Genomic DNA, 12,568 nt, shown 5'->3' with positions numbered 1-12,568 from the left:
TTAGAAGACAGAACCTACACAGAACCTAGAGACAGAAGAACTTCGCTGGAGAGAACATGGCAAAAGATCCTGGACAGAACCTGGCTACAGAGCTTGGTTGGAGAACCTAGACAGAACCTGACTGGAGAACCCGGCTACAGAACCTGGCGACCGGACCTGGCTGGAGAACCTAAACCGAACCTGGCTGGAGAACCTAGCGAGAGAACATGGCTCCAGAACCTGGCTGGAGAACGTGGCTGGAGAACCTAGCAAGAGAACATGGACACAGAACTTGGCTGGAGATTGTGGCTAGAGATCCTGGCAAGGCTGCTGATCAACTGAACGCTGTCTCCGTGTCATTCCTTCTTCGCCGACTCCGTCCACACCTTTGGGGACCCCTGGACCTGCTGGGGTTGGACCCTGGCACAAGACCAGCATTATCCCGATACCAAACCCAGATAAGGACACTGCAAGGAAAGAGAACTATAAATCAATATTCCTGATAACTATAGATGAAAAATTCTCAATAAAATATTAGCAGACAATTCAAGAACATATAAAAAAGATTATAAGCATGATGTGCTGGAGGGTGGGGGAATAGGAGGTATGTTGCTTAAATGTGCAAACTTGTAACTTATACATAAATAAGTCCTAGAGATCTATTGCACAGTATGGTGATTATAGACAACACTACCTATAATAATAAAAGTGTAATATGCTAATTAGACCAGACAGCCAAACGACCTTCCAGACATCACTCCAGACATCCTTCCGGATGAAGCTGCAGTGGCCCGGGCCGAGGCAGAGGTGGTTAGGGGAGATCAGGCAGGCAGGCAAGCAGTTAGGGGCATCAGGCAGGCAGGCAGAGTGTTTAGGGGCAATCAGGCAGGCAGGCAGAGGTGGTTAGGGGCAATCAGGCAGGCAGGTGAGCAGTTAGGGGTGATCAGGCAGGCAGGTGAGTGGTTAGGGGCAGTCAGGCAGGCAGGTAGGTGAGCAGTTAGGAGCCAGTGGTCCCAGATTGCGAGAGCGATGTCCGACTGCTGGTTTAGGCCTGTGGGATCGGGCCTAAACCAGCAGTCAGACATCCCCCGAGGGGTCCTAGATTGTGAGAGGGTGCAGGCCTGTCTGAGGGACCCCTCTGTCCCCCCACCCCCCATGCACAAATTTCATGCACCGGGCCTCTAGTGGTATTATAAACATCAAACTTGCTAAAAGACTGGATCTTAATTATTTCCCCCTCCAAAATGAAATGAGAATTATGTTCTGTGATAGAGGTGCTAGCTCTAATGGCAACCATACTGCAATATTTAATATATCAAATCAACATGCTGTATACCTTAAACTTACACAATGTTATATGTCAAATATATTTTAGTTAAAAAAAAAAGAGAATTGATATGACTGGAAAATGTAAACAGAAACACATAGACTTTTCCTATTTCAATCGATACCTTAACCATTCCATTCACTTTGAGCCCATAATAAAATCTATGACAGGGCTTGAAAGAATCCCTTTGTGCCGTGTGTTCCAGGATTATTATTTGCATGACCTCTAGAATCAAATTGCCTGATTCTAATCCTGGCCTGGTCCTTTGTTAAGCCAAATAATCCCCTAAACCTTGGTTTTCTAATGTATAAGTGGGAATACCAATGTTGCTTACCTCATAGAATTACTGTGATGACTACATGAACTAATCCATATAATGTGCTTAGCATAGCGCCAAACACTAGGTCAGCACTTAATAAAATGGTCACTTTAAAAGAAAGTATGTGTCTTTGCCATAGAGGGAAATGCATACATGCAAATACAGAAGGGTCCTGACTGGTTAGCAAAGAATATATTTTACTTTAAAGGGCTTGTTCTTCTTGGAACAATGCCCTTCTGGAAACTTCTTTTAGACACCTTCCTTAACTATTCAAGCTCCTGAAGTTTGGTTTCCTAGGATCTCTCCTCATTAGGACTTCAACCTGCCCCGGGGTTTGGGGTAGATATTGCAACACAGAAATTAAGATCAGAGTATTTTCCACAGTAAAGCTCTCTCAGTTTCAGAAGGCAGGAATTCTAATTATTATGTTTAAAACCTTCTTTGTAATGTAGCTTTCACTTCCTGGAGTTTATTTTTATAGGTGCTTTTCTGTTCCTGTGAAAGTAGGAGAGACAATAATACCCAAACTGTAAAACCATTCATTCTGGAATTAACAATAAATGTGATATTTTTTCCAAAGACTTCCCCCAAAACATGAAAGATAAAATAGATTATTTTCACAACCCACCCTTGGACACTAAGTACCACCACTTGCTCTATGTGTCACCGCCCACCCCTACCCCAGTGAGCTGGCCCTGTGACTGTGGCCTGTGCCTCCTTCAGAGAATTGCCCCAGTTCACTTTAATTAGATATTATTTCCTAAACATCTGGTATATTTTATATGAGTTATTTGTAGAAACAACAAAAGCTGATTATTGACTATTCCTTCTTCCCTTAAGCTATTTTCTAGTGCCCTATAATGGAATATTTAGAATTAGGGACTGGTAAAATTATGTTTAGAGTGAAAAAAAAAAAACCCTCCTAAATGGCTTTATAGTGTGGAAGTCATTATCTTTTCAGTTTTCAGTGGGCCAGTGCTATCTGTGTCCCACTCATAAGATTTTCAAGTGTACCTTAAGTCTGACTGTAGTAAAATCTAACAACCTGCCATAAAGCAGCTCATTTTAGATGACTAGATGAGCTACATACTTTGTAGTTTGGCAGTTTAAAACAAGTTGCAGGTGTGGTAGTTTAGTTCCCTGAGAGCAGCAGCCTGGAATCAGCCACTGTGTGTCAAGGAGATTCTTGCACATTTCACCAGTCACTGCTTTCAGATTTATTAATAAGCTTTTTAAAATGCAGCTGTCACTTATGATGCACTGCTATGCTCTGAATATTTGTCCCTCCAAAATTCATATGTTGGAATCTAACCCCCAAGGTAAAGTTATTAGGAGTTAGGGCCTTTGAGAGGTGATTGGTCATGAGGTAGAGCCCTTATAAATGGGCTCAGTGCCTCTATAAAAGAGGTTCCCTAGAGCTTGCTTGTCTCTCCCAACATATGATACAACAAGAAGTCTGCAACCTGGAAGAGGGTTGGACTTCAGCCTCCAGAACTGTGAGAAATAAATTTCTGTTTATAAGCTACCCAGTCTGTGTATTTGTTGTAGCAGCCAAATGGACTAAAACACAAATCTAATTCACAAGAACTTGTGAATATTTTATGCTGGGTAGGAAAGGCATAGTTTTGGACCATACGACATCATAAAGGAGGACAAGCCTGCAGAAGGGCTTCAGAAGAGATGAATACAATCTGAACACAGCTGACAAAGAGGCAACGGGAGCTTAGTTTCTCAACCTTGGCACTGTTGACATCTGGGGCTGGATAATTCACTGTGGGGGCTGTCCTGTGCATTGTAGAGTGATTAGCAGTAGCATCCCTAGCCTCTACCCACTCTATGCCCATACTGGCCTACCTCCCAGTTATAATAGCAAAAATATTTCTAGATATTGGCCAATGTCCCCTGGGCTGCAAAATCACCCTCAGTTGAGAACCATTGAAATAGAGAATTCAGAATTCCTGGGGAAAACTTTGCACTGTCTATATTTTGTTGAGGCCCCTGATGGCAATGACACCACCTATGAGCTGCTCAGAAGCATTTATCAAATGCTGTCAGGAGGCTGACATTTAAAGTTAACTCAGTGGATCCCAATCTTCCTTTCTTAAGATCTAGTCTATTCCCTGAACTGTAGTGTTTTTCAAGATACTCAGGAGATTATGAAATCAATCTAGTGGACACTAACCAGCATTTTCTTTAAAATATGAAATAATGGCCCAGCTTGTATGGCACAGTGGTTGGGTGTCTACCTATGAACCAGGAGGTCACAATTTGATTTCTGGTAAGGGTACATGCCAGATTGCAGGCTTGATCCCCAGTAGGGGGCATGCAGGAGGCAGCTGATCAGTGATTCTTTCTCACCATTGATGTTTCTATCTTTCTCTACCTCTCCCTTTCTCTTTCTCTGAAATTAGTAAAAAAAAAATAAAAACAAAAGAATTAATGGAGTAGAATAAAACAGTACAGAAAATATTAGAGTATACTTTGTAAAGTAAATATAGACTTGCAAAACTTTTGATTGTTTGGGTGTATACAATTGTGGATGCTTGTTCATCTTAGATATTGATATAAAATGTATTACTTACCAGAGTTGGCCATTAAAAGAGTTTGAGAATTCCTACTGTATTTTAACATATCCTCTGGATATACACTTTTCTCCTAATGTGCAATGTATTAGTTTCTCATTGCTGTTGTAGCAAATTACCACAAATTTAGTGGCTTTAACCTTAAAACATGCAAGTTTATTCTCTTACAGTTTTGGAGGTGAGAAATCCAAAATCATTTTACTGCACAAAAGTCAAAGTGTTGACAGAACAAGAACCTCAGTCCTATAGCTTCAAGGAACTGAATTCTGCCAACAACCAGTGAGCTTAGAAGAGCATTGTGAATGCAGATGAGATAGCAGCCCAGGCTGACATGTTGACTGCAGCCTTGTGAGATCCGAACAGAGTACTCAGCCAAGCTGTACCTGGATTCCAGACCCATGGAAACTGTGAGTTAATAAATAGGTGTTGTTTTAAGTCCCTAAGATTGTGGTAATTTCTTATGCCACAATAGAAAACTAATACAGGTATTCAAGGGAATGACTAGAGCAAAAATCTAAACTATGCTGATTTAGTATATTGATATTAACTATTTTATGCATTAACATGGAATAATCTCAAATGCATTTTTGCTAAGTGAAATAAGCTAGAGCCAAAGGGCTGCTTACTATAAGATTCTACTTATACAACATTTTGGAGAAGGCCAAACTATAGCAGTGAAGAATAGGTCAGTGGATAACAAAAACTGGAGATAGCAGGAGAGGTTGATGACAAAGGGCAAGAAGAGGGAATTGATGGGAGAGAATTGATTCATAACAGTAGCAAAATTACAGTTATGAAGTAGCAACGAAAATAATTTTATAGTTGAGGGTCACCACAACATGAGGAACTGTATTAAAGGGTCTCGGCATTAGGAAGGTTGAGAACCCCTGGTCTAGAAGAAGCAAAAAGGAAAGAAGTGCCATACCCTAGAGCAGTGATGGCGAACCTTTTGAGCTCGGCGTGTCAGCATTTTGAAAAACCCTAACTTAACTCTGGTGCCGTGTCACATTTAGAAATTTTTTGATATTTGCAACCATAGTAAAATACTTACATTTTTGATATTTATTTTATATATTTAAATGCCATTTAACAAAGAAAAATCAACCAAAAAAATGAGTTCGCCTGTCACCTCTAACACACTTGTCATAGGTTCACCATCTCTGCCCTAGAGGCAATGAGCACACTCAGCATCCAGATCTTGGATTCTAAATGCCATTCTTCAGTTAAGGGAAACAGGGCTCTTTCATTCTAGGGTGGAGCATCTTAAGGTGCAGAAAGTAAAGGAGCATTCACAAAACAAGACAATGGGTACATATCAAAAGGACCCAAGAGCCAACTGAAAGAACTCTCAATGGCCATAGCTTAAAACAATTTGAGGGACAAAATAAATAACATAGTATTGGATTATAATCCAAAGTATAAAGTAAATATCTCTGAGTCCAAACTGACACAAGTAAATGAGTAGGTAAATAATAAATAATCGACAAATCTGTACAAAAGAATTTCAAACAATTTATGTAGGTTCTATACTCTCAACTTGATAGAGCATAACTCTCTATCCCTTAAGTATGGACTTTGCATAACAATGTCCACGCAAACAGTACCATATAGAAGGAGGAACAAGAGTGGAGAAATCTGACAAACACTGCTTCACCCTACAGTTAAGGTTAACCTTGTCAGGGATGAGTCATGTTGATAGCATGTACCCTGGTATGCTGTGGTAAGAATGGCCCTTTACCTTTGCAACCTTTCTTAAAAGAACCCTAACCCCAATCATGAGAAAAAATGAGAAAAACCCAAACTGAGGACCACTCTGCACAGTTACTTGATCTGTCATCAAAATCAAGAAAATTCTGAGAAACTGTCAAAAATCTAGAGGAGCCTAAGGGGAAATGATGACAATGCAATGTGGTATCTTGTTGAGATCTGGGGACAGAAAAAGGACATCAGATAAAAATTAAAATTCAACTAAAGTATGGACTTTAGTTATTAACAATGTTTGTTTCATTTGTTCGGATAAATTTAGCACACTAATGTAAGATTAACAATGGGGACGACTGGATAGTTGGTATAAAGGAACCCTTTGTGCTACTCTTGGAATTTTTCTGTAAATATAACACTACTAGAGGCCCAGTGCACAAATCTGTGCACTGGTGGAGTCCCTCAGCCTGGCCTGCGGGGATCGGGCTGAAACTAGCTCTCCAACATCCCCTGAGGGGTCCCAGATTGCAAGAGGGCGTAGGCCAGACCAAGGGACCCCACTGGTATACGATTGGGGCCAGGGAGGGCTCCAGGGTGTGTCTGACCTGTCTCGCTCATTCCCAATCAGCTGAACACCAGCAGCAAACTAACCTACCCGTCGAAAAGTCTGCCCCCTTGTGGTCAGTGCACATCATAACAACTTGTAGAATGGTCGAACGAATGGTTGGACACTTAGCATATTAGGCTTTTATTATATAGGATTCTAAAATTTTTAATATTTAAAAGAACATTTTTAAAATCTGAAAGCATGTATAGTATGATTTTCTTCCCTCCTTTCTCCCTTCCCTCCCTCCCTCCCTCCCTTCCTTCCTTTGTTCCTTCCTTCCTTCTTTCTTTCCACCCACCCATACATCCATCTGTTCTTCCATCAATTCTCTCTATATATACGTAGAGAGATGCCTGTAATGCTGTCCACCACATTTTAAGGACTCCTGTATGTGACTCTTGGAATTTGTGGTAATTTTCTCAACTGCTTGAATTATTTTGAATAATTATGTTCTTTCTATTAAAGTATTAAAGACACTATGTTTTTTACATGAAGATGGAGAAAAAGTGCTAACTATCAAGATCTTTTTATCTTGATAATATTCTAGTTATGATAGGAACCAACATACTGTTTCATTTTGTAGGGATTTGTGGGATAAAATTTGGTCCAAAAGAGGGTTTACTAAATTACCATAATCCATCAGTATATTTATATACAATTAACTATATTAATTGTATACAAAACAAACAAATAAAAAAAGATGTTCTCATTTTTTCCCCCCTGTGGGAACTCCGAGAGAGAGAGAGAGAGAGAGAGAGAGAGAGAGAGAGAGAAAAGGACCTTGATTGTGTGATTTTGCTGTTAAGATATATAAGATATTTTACAGTTAGCCACTGCAGGAAGGAGGAATGCTCAAGTGTTCTCACCTTGGCTCCGGAGAGCTCAGTTCATTTGTAGCCAAGAAGTAAAGCATGTCTAAGAGCACACAATGGATTTAAGCCATAGTAGAGCTCTGCCTAATGTGAGAGGTGGGTCTGGCTCAATACAAATAATTGTTATTTCAGATGAATGTAATTGCAATAAGGGGTTAGTTATGAATAAAAGGAAAGAAGACAAAACATGAGAAGAATCATTCTATTCTTTTTTCTCCCTATCCCTCAAAGCAGAAAAGATGGCCTAATCTCTCAATTTCTAATTTAATGTTAGTTGGAAGTCGATCCTAAAACCTTATAATTTCTAAAAATATATCTTTATTGTTGAAAGTGTTACACATGCCTTCTTCCCCTCCCCATTTCCCCCCTTTACCCTGGCCCCTAAAACCTTATAATTTAAAAAAAATCTTTATTGTTGGAAACCTTATAATTTTAACATTGGAAGAAATATCCAAAATCACTGAGTCCACTTCCCTCTTGTTACAGATGAAGAACAGAGAATATGATGAGAGAGAATTATTGATCGGCTGCCTCCTGCATGCCCCCTACAGGGGATCAAGCCCGTAACCCAGACATGTGCCCTGACAGGGAATTGAACAGTGACCTCCTGGTTCATAGGTCAACACACAACCACTGAGCCACACAGGTTGGGCCCGTGTGCTCAGTTATAAGAAAACCTGATAAACCCAATTCTGCTTACAAAACAGATATATCAGGAGGTGGGTATTAAATTTACAAATGACCCAATGTAGTATTCCATTACATGTGCTCCCCATATGTTTTAAAAGTATGATTCAACTTATAAAAATGGAAGTCACACACAACCTTTAGGAACTTAGCTAAATTTAGCAAATGCATATTACTGGAATGTCTTCCGTGTGCAAGTAGAAATGGCTCCCATCTCTGCTGTGAAGTAATATGTGACCTTAGAGAAAACTTCATTTATCTTGGAACTGACATTCCTCTTTAAACATACAAAACAGATTGCAACAGTTTTTAGAAATGATCAGAGTCCAGTGACAAGCAACAAAACCCGCGGCTGAGTCTCACTCCCATTTCCTGATGTCTTCATCTTCCTCCCCATTTGTCTTATCATTGCTATTCTGTGTACCAAGCCAAGAGCCCAAAAACAACTGAGTAAAATAAGTCAAGTGTTCACATATGTTGATTTCCAAAAAAGCCAACCAAAACAGAAATGAACTAAAAAGGAAAAAATATTAAAAATTCTCCTAAATCATTTACTTTTCAATGGGCCTCCATTTTAGATTTCTAGTATATGGTGAGTATGTAATATTAATGCTTTAATTCATCCAGATTACTGGGTTGTAGTTTTCAGGAAATCATACATGTTTGTCTTATTAGAGGAGTATGTTAAAATTTTACTAGCAAGGGGAATGTTAAAGCCTAAGTATCATCAACACACTGTTCTAAGGCTCCACCCTGAAGAAGGTATTTGGCTGTAGACAATTACAGGCTGTCAGAGTTCTTAGAGAATTTGTAAGGCCTACAGACCAATTCTAGGAATAGGAATACAATGAAAAGGAAACAATTTAATCCGTTAATTATATCAGAAAAGCAGTTGTGTGCAAGTCAAGGTGATTATTTGTAAAGGGATAGTCGTTGGGGCAGAAATGATAAAAGTAAAACTTTACTTATACCACACCAGTGTTACCCCTGAGCAATTATGGCAACGAAAGGATCCAGACAAAGCCAACAGGAGATATGTGGAGAGTAAATTCAAATGTATGTGAAACACCTGGATCCATTTCTAAGTAATTGATGTTTAAAATTTGTTTCTAGTTCTTTCTGAAGCTCCTGTCTTCCAGGCTCACAGAATGTGCAGTGGCAGCTTTTATCTTTTCGAGTGTGTCCAAGTTTAAGGTTTGAAGTAATTATGAAGAACATCTGACTAGGAGAAAAACAAAACCCAATAAGAAAACAACTTGTGAAAAGGGGAGAAAAGTCAAGGTGAATTTAGATTTCTCAAAAGGCTGTGTTTCTGACTAGAGGAAATAAAACGTTTGCCAGTTGGCTTCATGGGATCCCAGGGTGGGCCCAGAGACAGAGGGAACAGATGTTGGAGCTTCTTCCTGGATTGCGTGGCCAGATTATATCCCTTAGAATTCCCAGATGTAATTCTCTGAGAGATCAGAACTTGTCCATGTCCTCTCAGTTTTATGAACATTCTCATGCAGAGGTAATAATGCTAAGGCTGTGCTCTCTCCTAGTGTAAATGTGGCTAAAAATTGCACCATGTTCCTGGCAGGCCCTGTGTCCCAATATGTCCCATGGCAAATTTCACCACTTCTGGGAAGACCTGCTCCTGCTTATGTTTCAGCCTTGCTCATTCCCTCCCTCTTCCTGTCAGTCAGACCTGCTTTCCTTACCATGCAGAGAACCCTCCCTTGGCTTCTATTGGAAAGGGTCAGGGCACAGCTAACATTTATGGGTCTGGCCCACATCCACATGCTCTAAGGAAACTAGAAATCTTGACAGGCTTGAGGGAAGTTAATGAAACACAAACTAACCACCCTAACATTTCACAACCAAGAAAGGGACTCACAGAAGCCAAATGTAAAATGAATTAAAATGTCAAGATTGAGACTTAAAAAAATTGCCAGAGAACATTGACATCATATGTGGAAAGCATAGGGATCTGTTCGAATTGTTTAGAAAGAGCCCACAATCTGAGAGAGATGCTCACATCCAAATGTTTCGAGCAACTTGCACACTGGAACAGGGAGAAGAAGAGCAAGGAGATGTGAATTGCTAGCCCAAGCATTTCATAGCCATTCAGCTCACAGAAGAGCTTCTGGACTGATAGGAATCTTTAATTCAAGTTTAGCTGGTTCTTTTAAAATATATATGTATTTTTATTGGTTTCAGAGGGGAAGGGAGAGGGAAAAATAGAAACATCGGTAATGAGAGAACCATCAATCAGCTGCCTCCTGCATGCCCCCCAATGGGGATCAAGCCCAGAAACCAGACATGTGCCCTGACTGGGAATCGAACCATGACCTCCTGGTTCATAGGCCGACACTCAACCACTGAGCCACACTGGCCGGGTTAAGCTGGTTCTTAAAATAACAATTTATATGAGGAATATTGCACAACATCGGTAATGAGAGAACCATCAATCAGCTGCCTCCTGCATGCCCCCCAATGGGGATCAAGCCCAGAAACCAGACATGTGCCCTGACTGGGAATCGAACCATGACCTCCTGGTTCATAGGCCGACACTCAACCACTGAGCGACACTGGCCGGGTTAAGCTGGTTCTTAAAATAACAACTCATATGAGGAATATTGCACTTAATTAAGTTTCAGTTGCTTATATAAGCTCTTTTAAGTGACTTAATCTTTTTAAGTAGACTATAAATTGCAGAAGATCAGAGACTGAGCCTTAAGACTCCTGTTTCCTCAGTCAGTGCCAAGGCCACTTAAGCAACAAGTAGTAGATGTAAAATACAGTTAGTCACGAAACTAAAAGAGCCCTAAATAAAAATATCCTTCTCCAACCCCTAATTGAAGTAGGTACATTATTTAGCGCTCCAGAAAAGAGTTGTCTCTCCCCTTCTTATACCTTCCTGGAAATAAGAGGGCATTTTCAGTCAGGGACTTAGCAATCCTTTAGACCAGTGGTTGGCAAACCGCGGCTCACGAGCCACATGTGGCTCTTTGGCCCCTTGAGTGTGGCTCTTCCACAAAATACCATGTGCAGGCGTGCATGTACAGTGCGAAGTTGACTTAAAACTTTAAGTTTATTAAGTTAATTTTAGGGAATGTTGTGGAGTGAAAGAAGATGCAGTGTCAAGGATTGAGAAAGGTATGTTGAGATGGTTTGGACATATAGAGAGGATGAACGAAAGGAGAAAGACTAAACAAGTATACAAGACGAGTGTGAATGGGAGAGTTGGAAGGGGTCGACCTCAGCGAATGTACCTCAATCAGATTGAGGACGTTTTTAGCAAAGGCCAGCTTAGGAGTACCCTAATTAAGTTAAAAACAATGTACCTACCTATATAGTTTAAGTTTAAAAAATTTGGCTCTCAAAAGAAATTTCAATCGTTGTACTGTTGATGTTTGGCTCTGTTGACTAATGAGTTTGCCGACCACTGGTTTAAGGCTTCCATAACTTTAGGCTGGTAAGTCCTGCCCTCTGTCTCTTGAGTTCCAGCTCATCCCTATAGGGTTTATCACTTTTTGCCTGAGGGTAGCATCAGGTTCTAACTAATCCTTATGGTACCTGGAGGTGTTCTGGGAGTGTAACAACTTTGGGCTCTAAAAAACTAATCCTGTTCTTTCTCACAATGAGACTCTAGCCCTATTCTAAGGGTTGCTACCCAAACACTTCTGCTTTCAGATGTAATAGCTTTCACTGTCCTAAAGAGGGAGAAAATATACACTTAATCTCTAGCAGGTGATTCAGCTGCATTGTTGTACATTTATGTGCAACTCAACTGCTGAACTATGAGTGACACTCGAAAATAAACCCCTTTGCCAAGAGGCTCCATTTGGTCCATCACATTGGTCTGTGAATAATCTATTTGGACTTGTAAGCCACACTGCTTGATGTAATAGACTTCAGTTTTCATTTGGCCCAGTTCCACCATGGCCCTAAGGAATTCTTCATAAAGGAACATCTGAAAGTGCTCTTGTGGGTGTGTCGGAGGCCAGACGTTTGACTGAACAATGGCAGCAGTGTTTCTATATTGAACTCCAGATATCAGATGAAGGTTCAAGATGTAGAAATGTTTTGTGCTCTCTCTGTTTTTGAGTTCCCCATCTTAAAAGAAGAAATACAAGAACACTTAATAGTTCCAGCATTCTGAGTTGCAGGGGTGGGGAATGACTTAAGTACTTCCCTGAATTTTCCATTTTTTGGTCATAGTAAAAGGCAAGGGATTAGGACAGATTTGCATGTGTCTAATTACAAGAGGAAATGGGGAAGGGACAAGAGCAGAATCTAGATTTTTTCCCCCTTGATGGGTGGGGGTGCGGGCGGGGGGGGAGGTGGGTTGGTTGGGAGTTTCTTTATGCACAGCAACAGTCTTCAGGTCCTGGGCCACCCACCCATTTGCTCATAACTGGCCGTTTTGCTGAGTGGGAAATTTTGATCTTGAGACATTTAGCCCTAGCCTAAGAAACAAACCAGCTTAGCCTGGGTTCTTCAAAGAACAGA

At 40.5% G+C, this 12,568-nt stretch overlaps 1 long non-coding RNA gene across 1 annotated transcript in view; it reads left to right on the top strand.

Annotated features, from left to right (window-relative positions):
* LOC107181764 overlaps positions 1-12,568 on the top strand; it is a 23,199-nt gene that overhangs the window by 9,436 nt on the left and 1,195 nt on the right. The window contains exons 2-4 of the long non-coding RNA XR_001512465.1: positions 4,378-4,614; positions 8,371-8,666; positions 9,188-9,355. This is a non-coding gene — a long non-coding RNA (uncharacterized LOC107181764). The remainder of the gene's footprint in view (positions 1-4,377; positions 4,615-8,370; positions 8,667-9,187; positions 9,356-12,568) is intronic.

Source organism: Myotis davidii, unplaced genomic scaffold (assembly GCF_000327345.1).
Source record: "Myotis davidii unplaced genomic scaffold, ASM32734v1 scaffold130, whole genome shotgun sequence".
Taxonomy (NCBI): Eukaryota; Metazoa; Chordata; class Mammalia; order Chiroptera; family Vespertilionidae; genus Myotis; species Myotis davidii.
The sequence above is the reverse complement of the archived record's forward strand: the minus strand, read 5'-3'. Positions and strand labels throughout refer to the sequence as shown.